At 43.8% G+C, this 12,500-nt stretch overlaps 1 protein-coding gene across 1 annotated transcript in view; it reads left to right on the plus strand.

Annotated features, from left to right (window-relative positions):
* The first annotated feature begins 6,140 nt into the window (after positions 1 to 6,140).
* The window catches only part of LOC126981409 (potassium/sodium hyperpolarization-activated cyclic nucleotide-gated channel 4-like), a 42,214-nt gene continuing 35,854 nt past the window's right edge, over positions 6,141 to 12,500 (plus strand). Inside the window, exon 1 of the mRNA XM_050832426.1 lies at positions 6,141 to 6,987. The gene's annotated coding sequence lies outside the window, so the exon portion shown is untranslated. The remainder of the gene's footprint in view (positions 6,988 to 12,500) is intronic.

The following is a 12,500-nucleotide window of genomic DNA, read 5'->3' on the forward strand; positions in this document are numbered from 1 at the left end:
CACCAGGAGGTTAGGTAAACAGAGAGAGAGAGAGAGAGAGAGAGAGAGAGAGAGAGAGAGAGAGAGAGAGAGAGAGAGAGAGAGAGAGAGAGAGAGAGAGAGAGAGAGAGAGAGAGAGAGAGAGAGAGAGAGAGAGAGAGAGAGAGAGAGAGAGAGAAGACAAACTTGCACCTGCTTGAGTGTGTGTGTGTGTGTGTGTGTGTGTGTGTGTGTGAGAAGTAAGCTCTTTGACTAAAATAAAAATAAAAATCGCCGGAAACAACACAAAATACAGACAAATAATAATAAAAACATAGAAAATAACCCCAAAATTTACATAGACATAAGCAAAAATAGACAAAAAACACCCCATTAATTAAAAAAAAGATAAAAAAATAATACCAGAAAATAGTTAATATATATATAAACAAACCATATAATCACCCTGACCTCGCCCATTAAACTTCCATTACAGATAGGCCGAAATGAATAGGCTCAGGTGTAATTTAGTGAAAAGGTGCGAAATAGGCCTAAGTGTTCTGCAAGGTGTTGGCCGCGGCAGGTGTTCAGAGCCTATTGCAAGGGAGAATTAGGCCTAGGGAGGGTGGGAGAAAGGAGGAAAGAGAGAAGGGAGGAGAAGGAGGAGGGGGAGGAGGGAGAGGAAGGAGATAGAGAGAGAAAATTGATATTCCCTCTCATTGTCAAGCCGTGTGAATGTGTGTGTGTGTGTGTGTGTGTGTGTGTGTGTGTGTGTGTGTGTGTGTGTGAAATTATATTATTCAATGTGTGCTTAAGATAATGGAATAGGCCTAACGAGGGTGGCGGAGGAAGAAGAGGAGGAGGAGGAGGAGGAAGATGACTGAGGAGGTGTGAGGTAGGAGAAGAAGGAGGAGGAAGAGGAAGGAGGGGAAGGAGGAGGAGGAGGAGGTAGACAAACTAGGCTCTTGTAAACATCATCACCACCATCATCACCATCACCACCATCACCACCATCACCACAATCACCACCATCACCATCATCACCATCACCACCATCACCACTACCACCCAACACCACGCACTGAAACAAGATCATCCCTTTATTAGTCACCATCAAAACCACATCAAAAAGAGAAAAAAATAAATAAATGAACCTCCCAAAAAATATCACCCAACGAGAAATATTCAGAACACTTCAAAATCCATCATCATTGTCCGCATTTTCGGGAAGACGGACGGACGGACAAACAGCGAGACAGACAGACGAGACAGATGAGGAAACTCGATCGCCGTCCCTTAATCTCGTACGGGAGGCGAAGAGGCAGCGTGGGACAGCCCTGGACGGAGTGGCTACAAACATTTAGTCATTTATTGTGAGAGGGACAAAGACGCGCCTCCCAGCCTTGTCACAGCCCTGAAATGTGGCCCGCGGGAGGACGGAGACGAGGAGGAGGAGGAGGAGGTGGTGGGGGGGGGGGGGGGAGCAGGAGGGTCAGAAGATGAAGAAGCAGGTGAGGTGTAGTATTAGGAGTAGGAAGGGATGAAGGACAAAGAAGAGGAGGAGGAAGGGAAAAGTAGGAGAAAAGAAATTAGGAAAGAAACAAGCAAGAAAAGATAAGAAAAGCAATAAATTGGAAAATAATATAAAGTTGGTATATGAATAATGTTATAATTATGTTTATGAATATGAATATGAGAAAAGAAGAGGGAACTTAATGAAGGTTTTTTTAATTTTTTTTCGTTTCCGTATTTGGCCTCGGTAGGCTTTTCCTGGTGGGGCCTGGTGGTCGGCCTCAGCCCTTTATGGCGCAGGCAAGTGTTTATAGTGGCGCCATCTTGCTTGGCTAATACTGCCCTCCCTGGAGCTCATCCTTGAGCCTCTCTTTTACAGGGAGAATGCAGAGTCTAATAAATGGTCTTCTGGACATTATGTAGGTAGTCTTAGGCCACTCGGCGGTGACTGAAAAATCCCAGCTTGTGGCGGCCGGCGGGACGCGAACGCACGTCCTCCTGAACGCGGCGCAGGCACGCTAACCACTCAGCCATCGTTCCCCTAGATAGACAGATAAAGGGATAAAGATGATGATGATGGTGTATAAAAAATGTGACGATTATGATGATATGTATGTTAGTTATGATTATTCTTTTCTCTCTATGTGTGTATGTTTGTATGTATATATGTATGTAAGTATGTATGTATAAATGTATGTATGTATGTATGTATGTATAAATGTATGTATGTATGTATGTACGTATGTATGTATGTATGTGTGTATGTATGTATAAATGTATGTATGTATGTATGTATGAATGTATGTGTGTATTTATGTATGTATGTATGTATGTATTTATGTATGTATGTATGTATGTAGCGTCATTTTATCCAGCATTATTAATTTCATCCTCGCACGGGCGGCATCAAATAAAAATAATACGATGATAATTATTTAACTCATTCAAACACACACACGTAAATGCGTCCACTAAAACAGTTTATGAGTAACAGGAAATGTGTGCGTGTGTGTGTGCGGCGGTCTGAGTGTGTGCGTGTATGACTGTGTGTGTATTTGTGTGTGTGTGTTTTTATTATGTGTTTTTCTATTATATTATGTGGGTGATTTTTTTTTGTGGTCAATTAAAACCTGTATATCTATCTATCTACCTGTGTGTGTGTGTGTGTGTGTGTGTGTGTGTGTGTGTGTGTGTGTGTGTGTGTGTGTGTTTTAATAGTGACGGCGGCACATAATAGTGACGTATGAATCGTATGAGTGAGCCGTGCAAATAAAGCTAAACAAAAAAACACACAAAAAAAGGAACACAAAAAAAAGTAAAACGAAAAAAAATTGGGAGCGAAAATTTAATAACGCTAAAATATTTAATAAACAAGGAACGATCAGCGATATGCAAATTAATCCCTCGTTGTCGTCCGCGCGAGGCCGGATGGGAGGCAAAAAAAAGAGAAAAAAAAGGAAAAAAAAAAGTTCATTTTGCCCATAAACAAGAATCAGCGAGGCATTTTGTCACTCTGTTAACATGTTAGTGTGTCATCTGTGTGTGTGTGTGTGTGTGTGTGTGTGTGTGTGTGTGTGTGTGTGTGTGTGTGTGTGTGTGTGTGTTGTTTTCTTTATTGCTGTTGTGTTGTTCTATGTCCTTTCTCTGTCTGTTTTTATGTCTATTTGTTTTGTCTGTCTGTCTTTCTGTCTGTCTGTGTATCTTGTTTTATTTCTGTATGTCTCTTTCTTTTCCTGTCTTATTTTCTGCCTGTCTGTTTGCTTATCTCTCTGTTTGTTCGTGTGTTTTTCCTGTCTCTTTGCACGTTTTGTCTGTGTGTGTGTATATGTTTACCTATGTGTTTGTCTGTTTAATCTGTCTTTTTCTGTCTATTTGTCTGCTTATTTCGTCTATCCTCCTGCCGGCCTGTTTGTATGTATGTCTGTTTGTCTGTATCTTTACTTTCGCGTCTCTGTGTCTCATCCATTGTAATCTTTCCAAACATCATGGCTGACTAAGTTGATCCTTTCTCTCCCCTGTCTTTCATTTTGCTCCTCTTCATTAACTTCCACATCGATTCACAACTCTTTCTCTCGTCCATTTTTCATTCTCTCCTTCCATTACACTTTCTAATTCCGCCCATATCCATCTTTTTATTCTCCCTGCACCCCATTCTCTCTCTTTTTCAACCACCTCCCTACTCCCCTCTCTCCCTCCTCTCCCCTTTCGCAACTATTTACCTCCATCACACGCCCCTCTTTTCACCCCCCCCCTTCATCAGCTCCTCCCTTCTTTCCTCCATCACCCTTTTCTCTCTCACTACCTCCCCTCTTATTTCAAATCTCCCCATCTTGCACTTTTCCTCTCATCACGCCCTCCTCTTTTTTTTTCTCTTACTCCCTCCTCCCTCTTCCTCCTCCTCCTCCTCCCCTCCCCTCTTTACTGATAATAGGAGTTAAGGGCGAAAGGGGCGTAAGGACCTATACACGGATGGGGGAGAAGGGGTAAGGGGAGGAAAGGGGAGAGGGGAGAGAAAGAAGGGGAGAGGGGAGAGGGGTGACGAGGGGGAGAGAGAGAGAGAAGGGTCTGTATCCCCTCTTTTTTTTATATATTTTTACCCTTCTCCTTCCTTCCTTCCCTCCCTTCCCTCCCTTTCCTCCCCCCTCCCCCCCTTTCCTTAGACCCTCACTGACGCACTCTGATTATTAACATGAAAGAGAGAGAGAGAGAGAGAGAGAGAGAGAGAGAGAGAGAGAGAGAGAGAGAGAGAGAGAGAGAGAGAGAGAGAGAGAGAGTAGTGTAGTGTGTGTGTGTGTGTGTGTGTGTAGAGGGTTGCGCACTGTTAACTTATGTATATGGTTATCATCTTATTCAAATTTTTACTCTTTATACATTTTTCATCTTTGCTTTATTTTTTTTATTTATTTATTTTTTTTTTTTGCTAATGTTGTATATGTGTATGTGTGTGTATGTGTGTATGTGTGTTCCTTACTGAAAATAAAATATGCGTGTGTGTAGACTTCTATTTTTTTCTTACTCCTGTTATTTTTTTCTCATTTATTTATCTCTATTATATACTTTTTTCTTTGATGTGTGTTTAAATTCTTCTCCAGAGTCAAGTTGCATTTGTGTGCGTGAGTCGTGAGGTGATGGAGGGGATAACGAACGCGTGTGTGTGTAAGTGTGTGTGTAAGTGTGTGTGTGTAAGTGTGTGTACGTGTGTGCGTTTTTGTCTTTGGTGGCATGTCCTGTGTGTTAATTTAATTTCTCGTCTTTCATCTTTTCTCTTATATTTAATTTTCGTGTCCATATTTTTTGGGGTATTTTCTCAAGAGTGTTTTTCTTGTTCCTTTTCTTGTTCCTCTTCTTTTTCATGTCTTAATTACTGTTTTTATTCTCGTCTTTATCGTTATCAGTAGTAGTAGTGGTAATAGTAGTAGTAGTAGTAGTAGTAGTAGTAGTAGTAGTAGTAGTAGTAGTAGTAGAGCATCCTTTAAGAGTGCTAAAAAATGTCGTCAGTAGAAAAATATTAAAAAAAGTGGGACGAAAAAAAATAAGTCCACTTGTTTATTATAACCTTAAGTACTCGCAGGTATGTGTGTGTGTGTGTATACTGTATGGACGCACTCACACGTGTACACTAATGAGGGTGCACACACACACACACACACACACACACACACACATATACAGGGAAACTTACTTGGGAGATGGGCTGAATGGAAGGCTTGGGCTGGCGTGAGTGTAGGCTTGGGCTGGGCTTGGGTTTGGATGTAGGCGTGGGCTGGCGCTGGCGTGGGTTTGGGCTGGCGCGGGCTGGGCTGAGTGTGGGTGCTGGCGTGGGCAGGTGAGCTGGCGTGGGTATGGGTGAGGGTGGGTGGGTGTGGGTGATCGTGTTAGGCTTGTCCCATCCTCTTCATCTTCATCTGTAACATTGGGGCAACTCAGTAACATACACCATTATCTTTACCAGAGAGAGAGAGAGAGAGAGAGAGAGAGAGAGAGAGAGGATAACGACACTAGCCTAATAATCAAACTACCATATGCCTTTTCTAGACATATTAGTTTTGAAATTGATTCGTAATAAGGAAATATGGGTAAAGATTCGTATTAGGTCCGTGCCAGTATCTCTCTCTTTTTATGAACATCACTCTCTCTCTCTTCATCTTTTCTACAAACCTTCAACAGTCATGGAAACGCTTTGAAAAAACAATCACTTTTTTTTTTTTTTTTTTGAAAATAAATAGGGGGGTTTTTACGAAAGCGCGTCCTCTCCTGGCTGCGGCGCGCGGCTGCAGCAGCAGCCCGCAAAATATAAAGCAGAGGGCTTCGGGGTTTGGGGGGGGGTCTCTTAAACTACAACTACACCCTTCAACCTTTACGCTGCGGACCCTCCCCCCTCCCCCCCCCTTTCCCCGGGGGTACCCCCCCCTGACCCCCCTCATGTCCCCTCATGTATTTCTTACTTATTTCATTTCGGAGGTATTTCTGCAACACGCGGCCAGCAGCAGAGGAGGAGGCGACGCGATCCGCATTATCCCATATTTTCAAGAGTAAAAAAAAGAAAAGAAAAAAATTTGAAAGAATTTTCCTTTTTGAGCGTTTTATGAAAGAAATATAAAGAGAGAAAGATAATGTTGAAGATACTGATGTTTCGCTAAAACGGGTAAAAAAGATACTGGCATGAAATATGAGTAAAATAATTCATATAGATAGGAAAAGTAAACGTGGTAACAAAACCGATAAAAGAGACAAATATTAGGTTGAGGAACAAGCTGAAAAATATGTCACACCTGAACGTATATAAGCGTTCAACTATCTTATACTAACCAACTATTTACATCGCTCCCTCTGTCTTAAATAATCTAAATAATTTTAATGTGGCGGGAAAATAAAACGTGGGAATCAAAATAATAAAGATAACGTATATACTAGGCCGAGGAACAGGCTGAAAAATAAGTCACACCCAAACATTCAAATTTCTTCCTCTTTTCAACTACTTACACCTCTCCCTCTGCCTAAAATAACCAAAAACAACAACATCAAAATTATAAAGTGTAATATCAAACCGGGAAATCTGTAAAAGTGATAAAAACAATACGAAAATGCAGTAAATTTGATCCTCGGTCTGAACAACGTTGCCATATTATCGTACTCAGCCTCTTATATATGCTGATTTCCGACCCCAAAACTGCCTCGTCGACCCAAATAACTGCCTTCACATATAGTTATCGTTAAAATGCTTAATTATTGGTGTTTTTGGCAGCAGCTATGGCTCAGAAACCGATAAATACGAGGTTCTGAGTACGACAATCTGGCAACGGTGGGCGCGGAGTCAGTCATGTTGTTGTGAGTGGAGGGTTGAGTGCTGTTCTCGCGGCGGCCGGAAGTCTTTATTTTCCTTCATATTTACGGCTGTCTGTGATATGTCAGCGGTGCACAGACAGACACAGACACCAGAGACGTCAGGGGCAGCATCCTTGGTTGTCCTTGTGCCCGGGAACTGCTGGAGAAAGGGAGGAGAGAGAGAAGATTGAGGTGAGTGGGTTGTTGTTTTTGTTTTGGTGTGTGTGTGTGTGTGTGTGTATTATTTATTTTTTAGTTAGCCTAGTATTACATTTATGTGATTTCTTGACCTTATCGTCGCTTAGTATTATATTTATTAGCATTGTTTTTCTATATTGGCTATCTTTATTTCTTTATTTGTGTTTCTTTATTCCCGCTGCTGTCATCTTATGCTAACTCATGCATGTGAAACTCTAAAGACCTCAAAACTACACTTGAATGCCGTTTTTATTCAGCAAGTGATAGCCTAGCCTACTATATACTACATTCCCGTATCTTTTCACATACTTCTCATTGTGTTGCCACTGCTGTGATATGTTTATGCTAATACATGCATGTGAAACTCTAAAAACCTCAAAACTACACTTGAATGCCGTTTTTATTCAGCAAGTGATAGCCTACTACTACATTCCCGTATCTTTTCACATACTTATCATTGTGTTGCCACTGCTGTGATGTGTTTATGCTAATACATGCACGTGAAACTTTATCATAACCACAATCATGACTTCATATCCCACAAAGTTGCCATGTATTATTATTATTATTATTATTTATTTTTTTTAGTTTAACCGTGTTGCCTGACTGACGCCGCCGCCGCCGCCGTACTCGAGACAAAACAGTGTTAGACATTTTTTTATTCTTTTTTTCGCAGGCCGGATAACGGCAAGAGAATTTACATATCTGGAACATAAAAATAATCATAGCTTCATAATTTCCCCGGGAACTAAAAAAACAACAACTCAGTAGTTATATATCAGTGTTTAGTTTACAGAATACAAATCATCGTAGACGTGGAAACCATTAAGCTAGTATAATTAATTTTCATTGTTAACTGTATAAGTAATTATTATATGTTCTTCAAAAAGGGAAATTAGTGTTCATCGTAATAAAGGAAATAAGCTTGTAAATTGTTGGAAAAAAACAGTTCATCATTCATCATTACTGATCATAATTAGACAATGAAGAATATAAACTTGTAATTAAGCAGCGTTTTGACATGAAAGAAAGTTAATTAGAAGCTGAAAACGTTTATTTAATTCTGAAATATTTGATAATAGGCTACGGTCCATTTTTCCAGAAGTCAATATTTTGCGAAGTTATGATGAACACACACACACACACACACACACACAGATACACACACCAAACATACATAATTTCCCAGCACCACCGCCACCACCACCACCACCGCCCGGCCGCAACAAGAGATCAATCCATATAACATACATATTTCCTCGTCCCTCCGCACACATTTTTTTTAGCCCCGCGCCCGGCTGTGACAGGAAGCTATTGGCCTCACCTGAATTAACAGTGAATAAATGGAGGCCCGGGGAAAAAAAAAAGAGAGAATGGGAAGGGGGGGGGGAGGGGAGGGGTAGGGTCGGGTTAAAAAAAAAGTATACATCAGGCCATTTGTTGACTATTATTCTATTTAATCAACAGCAAATGCGATAAAGCTTTCAAAACAAATTGCCATCAACATATTGCGGACTTGATTCTGGGATGCGAAATACATGTCCCTTTTTTTTTCTTTTTAATATCACAGCAATTTTGATGCCGAGGTAGGGAGGAGGAGGGAGAGGAGGAGGAGGCAGGGAATGAAGGATAGGGAAGAGGCTAGTGTGGGGGAGGGGGGGGGATGTTTGTATGAGTGGTGGAGGTAAAGAGGAGGAGGAGGAGGAGGAGGGTGATGGATTGGAGGAGAGAGATAAAAAAAGAGCTGGTATGGTCGGAGGAGGGGAGGTAGGGGGGCCTTGCATGGGCAGGAAGGGGAGGAGAAGGAGGTATGGGGAGAGGAAAGGGAGGAAGGGAATGGAGAGCAGTGGGAGATAAGAGAGGTAAGGGGGAGGATTGGAAGGGGAGGAAAGGGAACTATGGAGCCAAGAGAGGGGAGGAAAAAGAGAGAGGAAAGGGGGGGTGGGGACGTTGCATTAGGAGGAAAAGGAGGGGAGGAAAGGAGGAGAGAGGGGCGTGAACAGAGGAACGGGGGAGGTAGGGAGATATTGGGGGGTAAGGGGGGCGTCGTGTGCCGAGGGATTTGGCGTTTGTGCCCTTCTGTCTCTGAGGGGCGGTTGGGTGTATGCAACAGCCTGATGAACGGACAGACGTGTGTGTGTGTGTGTGTGTGTGTGTGTGTGTGAGAGAGAGGGAGAGAGAGAGAGAGAGAGAGAGAGAGAGAGAGAGAGAGAGAGAGAGAGAGTACACACACACACACACACACACACACACACACACACACTTATGAGCACACCTGTTCACACCTGACTGTATAGATGACCAGTAATTTAAAACCAATACGCACATAAGTAGCGACGTACACACACACACACACACACACACACACACACACACACACACACACACACACACACACACACACAGACGCAGTGATGGGGTGTATTCAGAGGAGAGAAAAATACATATATAAAGTATTAGTTTATTATTGGTACACACAGAATAAAGGTGTGTATGTTTGTGTAAGTTTGTGTACGTGTCAATGGAGAGGAAATATACGTTCATACATCTTTGTAATAAAATAATTCGTACATGTCGGTGTTGCAAGAGAGTAAAATTACGTGTACATAAGTCACATGTGGGTTATATTTACACACACACACACACACACACACACACACACACACACACACACACACACACACAAACACACACACAAACACAAGCACACACGTAGATAAGTATGCAAGTAATTAAGTAAGTATAAGTTTTTTTTACAGTAAAGGAAGCAGTTCAAGAGCAAAAAGAAGATAAAAAAAAACGAGGAACAGGCCCGCTAATCACTGTTTCTATATAAAAAAAAAAAGTATAGAGGAGGCACACACATACACATATACACAAGCAAGTACACACACACACACACACACACACACACACACACACACACACACACACACACACACGGCGATACACATTAATTTGGGTACTGATGAGCCGCAGCCAAACACATGAAAAGGTGGACCCTCGAGACTCATAGTAATTACACGAGGACTTTTTTCGCCCCCTTCCTCCCCCTTCCCCCCATTCCCCCCTTTTCCTTCCTCCCCTCAACCCTTCCCCTCTCCTTCCCCTTCCCCTCTTTCCTTCCTCCCTTCCCTTCCTGCCTTCTCTTCACTCCTTCCCTTCTCCCCTTTTCCTTCCTCCCCTCAACCCTTCCCCTCTCCTTCCCCTTCCCCTCTCTCCTTCATCCCTTCCCTTCCTGCCTTCCCCTCACTCCTTCCCTCTCCCCACTTCCCCTCCTTTTCCTTCCTTCCCTCTCCTTCCCCTTCCCCTCTCTCCTTCCTCCCTTCCCTTCCTGCCTTCTCTTCACTCCTTCCCTTCTCCCCCTTCTCCCCTTTTCCTTCCTCCCCTCAAACCTTCCCCTCTCCTTCCCCTTCCCCTCTCTCCTTCATCCCTTCCCTTCCTGCCTTCCCTTCACTCCTTCCCCTTCCTTACCTTTCCGAGCTTCTACGACTTTCTCCCTTCCACCTTCCTCTCCTCACCCCCCACCTTTTTCTCTTCTTCTCTTTTTCTCTTCTCTACATCGGCCTTCTTTTTTATGCTCTTCCTCCTCCACCTCTTCCTCTCTCAATTTCTTTCCTCTTTCTTTTCTCCTTACCTCTTTTCTCCCTTCCACCTTCTTCATCCTTACCTCTCTCCTCCTTTTACTTCTCCTCCTCCCTTCTGTCTCCTCCTTCTTTACCCTCTTTCCTCCCCCATCAAATAAGTCATCATCTCTTTCCTCCCCTTTTTTTCCTCTCTCAATCTGCCTCCCTCTTTTTTCTCTACCTTCACTTCCTTCCCTTCTCTTCCTCCTTCCATTCCTCGTTCATCTCATACTCTTCCTATATTTCTATCTTTTCTTCTTTCCTCTACTTCGGTTTCTTTCTCTTTAATTTTTATTCCTACTTCTCTTCGGCTTCCCTGCTTTCTCCTCTTCATTCCGTCCCTTTCCCTCTTCTCTTTGCCCCCGCTCCCCACTTTCCTAACTCCTCCTCCTCCCTCTCTCCTCTTCTCCCCCTCCCCCTCAATATCCTCTCCCCCATCAACTAACGTCCCCAAAAAAGTCAACAAAACGAGCACCAATCACAACATTTCTCTCATTTGGGACACACAAAAAAACACCCACCCACAAAAAACAAACACACACACACACACACACACACACACACACACACACACACACACACACACACACACACACATTGGTAAATAAAAAGGGAAAAAGAAAAGACCCAAACACAAAAAATAATAATGAAACAGCCACCCATTCGTCCCCCTCATCTGTCTGTCTATCTATCTGTCTATCTGTCTGTCTATCTATCTATCGTTTTCATCCTTCTATCCGGCTATTCATTCGTATTCAGTTCGCTTTTTCCGCGGTCATAAAAAAACGCAGATTAAAAAAAAGGGGGAAAAATCACACACACACACACACACACACACACACACACACACACACGAAGAGCCAGCCAACCAGTCATCCAGTCACTCAGTCAGTCAGTCTTCCCATCTATCTGTTCATCTCCTCCTCCTCCTCCTCCTCCTCTGCCTTCTCTTTACCTCCATCGCTCATACAAACAACCAACCAGTCAGTCAGTCACCCAGTCTTCCTTGCCATCCATTCCTCCTCTCATACCTCCTCCTCTTCCACCTCCTCCTCCGCAGCCTCACTCCTGGTAATCATTTAATACTTGAAGTGGTGGAAATTAATCTCTCTCTCTCTCTCTCTCTCTCTCTCTCTCTCTCTCTCTCTCTCTCTCTCTCATGAAGAACCAGAACCACATCCTTGAATACCTCCCCAACGCCCCCGTCCCCCTCCTTCCCTTTCCCCCGCCCCCCCTCCTTTACCGTCTCGATTAGGGATATTACAGGCGCGGGGGGCGGCTCTCCCGAGGACGCGTTTAAGCCGAAGACAAAGCCGGGCGCGCGGATCGGGAGGCAACGGTTAATAAGTCTTGCAGGGCTGTGATTGGCTGAGCGCGGGAGCCAGGCGTCCCCGTGATTGGGTATCGATGAGCTCAGCCAGTCAGGGAGGGAGGGGGAGGAGGAGGAGAGGAAGAGGAGGAGGAGGAGGCTTAGGGGTGAGAGGAATCTTTTTTTATGGGGAGGCTAGGAAGGGGGAATGTAGGAGGGAAGAGGGAAGTTTTGGGGAGGAGGAGGAGGAGGAGGAGGAGGATTGTCTGTTTTATCGAAGAGGAGAAAGGAAGGGAAGGTTTGGATGGGATTTTGGGAGGGAAAGGGAGGGAGGTTCGAGGGGCGGTAGGGAGGGAAGAAGGAAGAATGAGGGAAGGGAGGAGGAAGAATGGGGAGGGGAAGGGGATTTTAAGGGAGGAAGGGAAAAATAGGAGGGTGGGAAGAAGGGAGGGAAGGGGGAAGTAGTGAATAGAAAGGGGAGGCAGGGGATGGGAAGGGGGGTTCAGGGGGAGGGGGGTGCTTATGGTGGGGTGGGGGGTGGGGGGCTTTGGCGGAGAGGGGGGGGTCTGTGG

This window comes from Eriocheir sinensis, chromosome 48, assembly GCF_024679095.1.
Source record: "Eriocheir sinensis breed Jianghai 21 chromosome 48, ASM2467909v1, whole genome shotgun sequence".
In the NCBI taxonomy this organism is placed as follows: Eukaryota; Metazoa; Arthropoda; class Malacostraca; order Decapoda; family Varunidae; genus Eriocheir; species Eriocheir sinensis.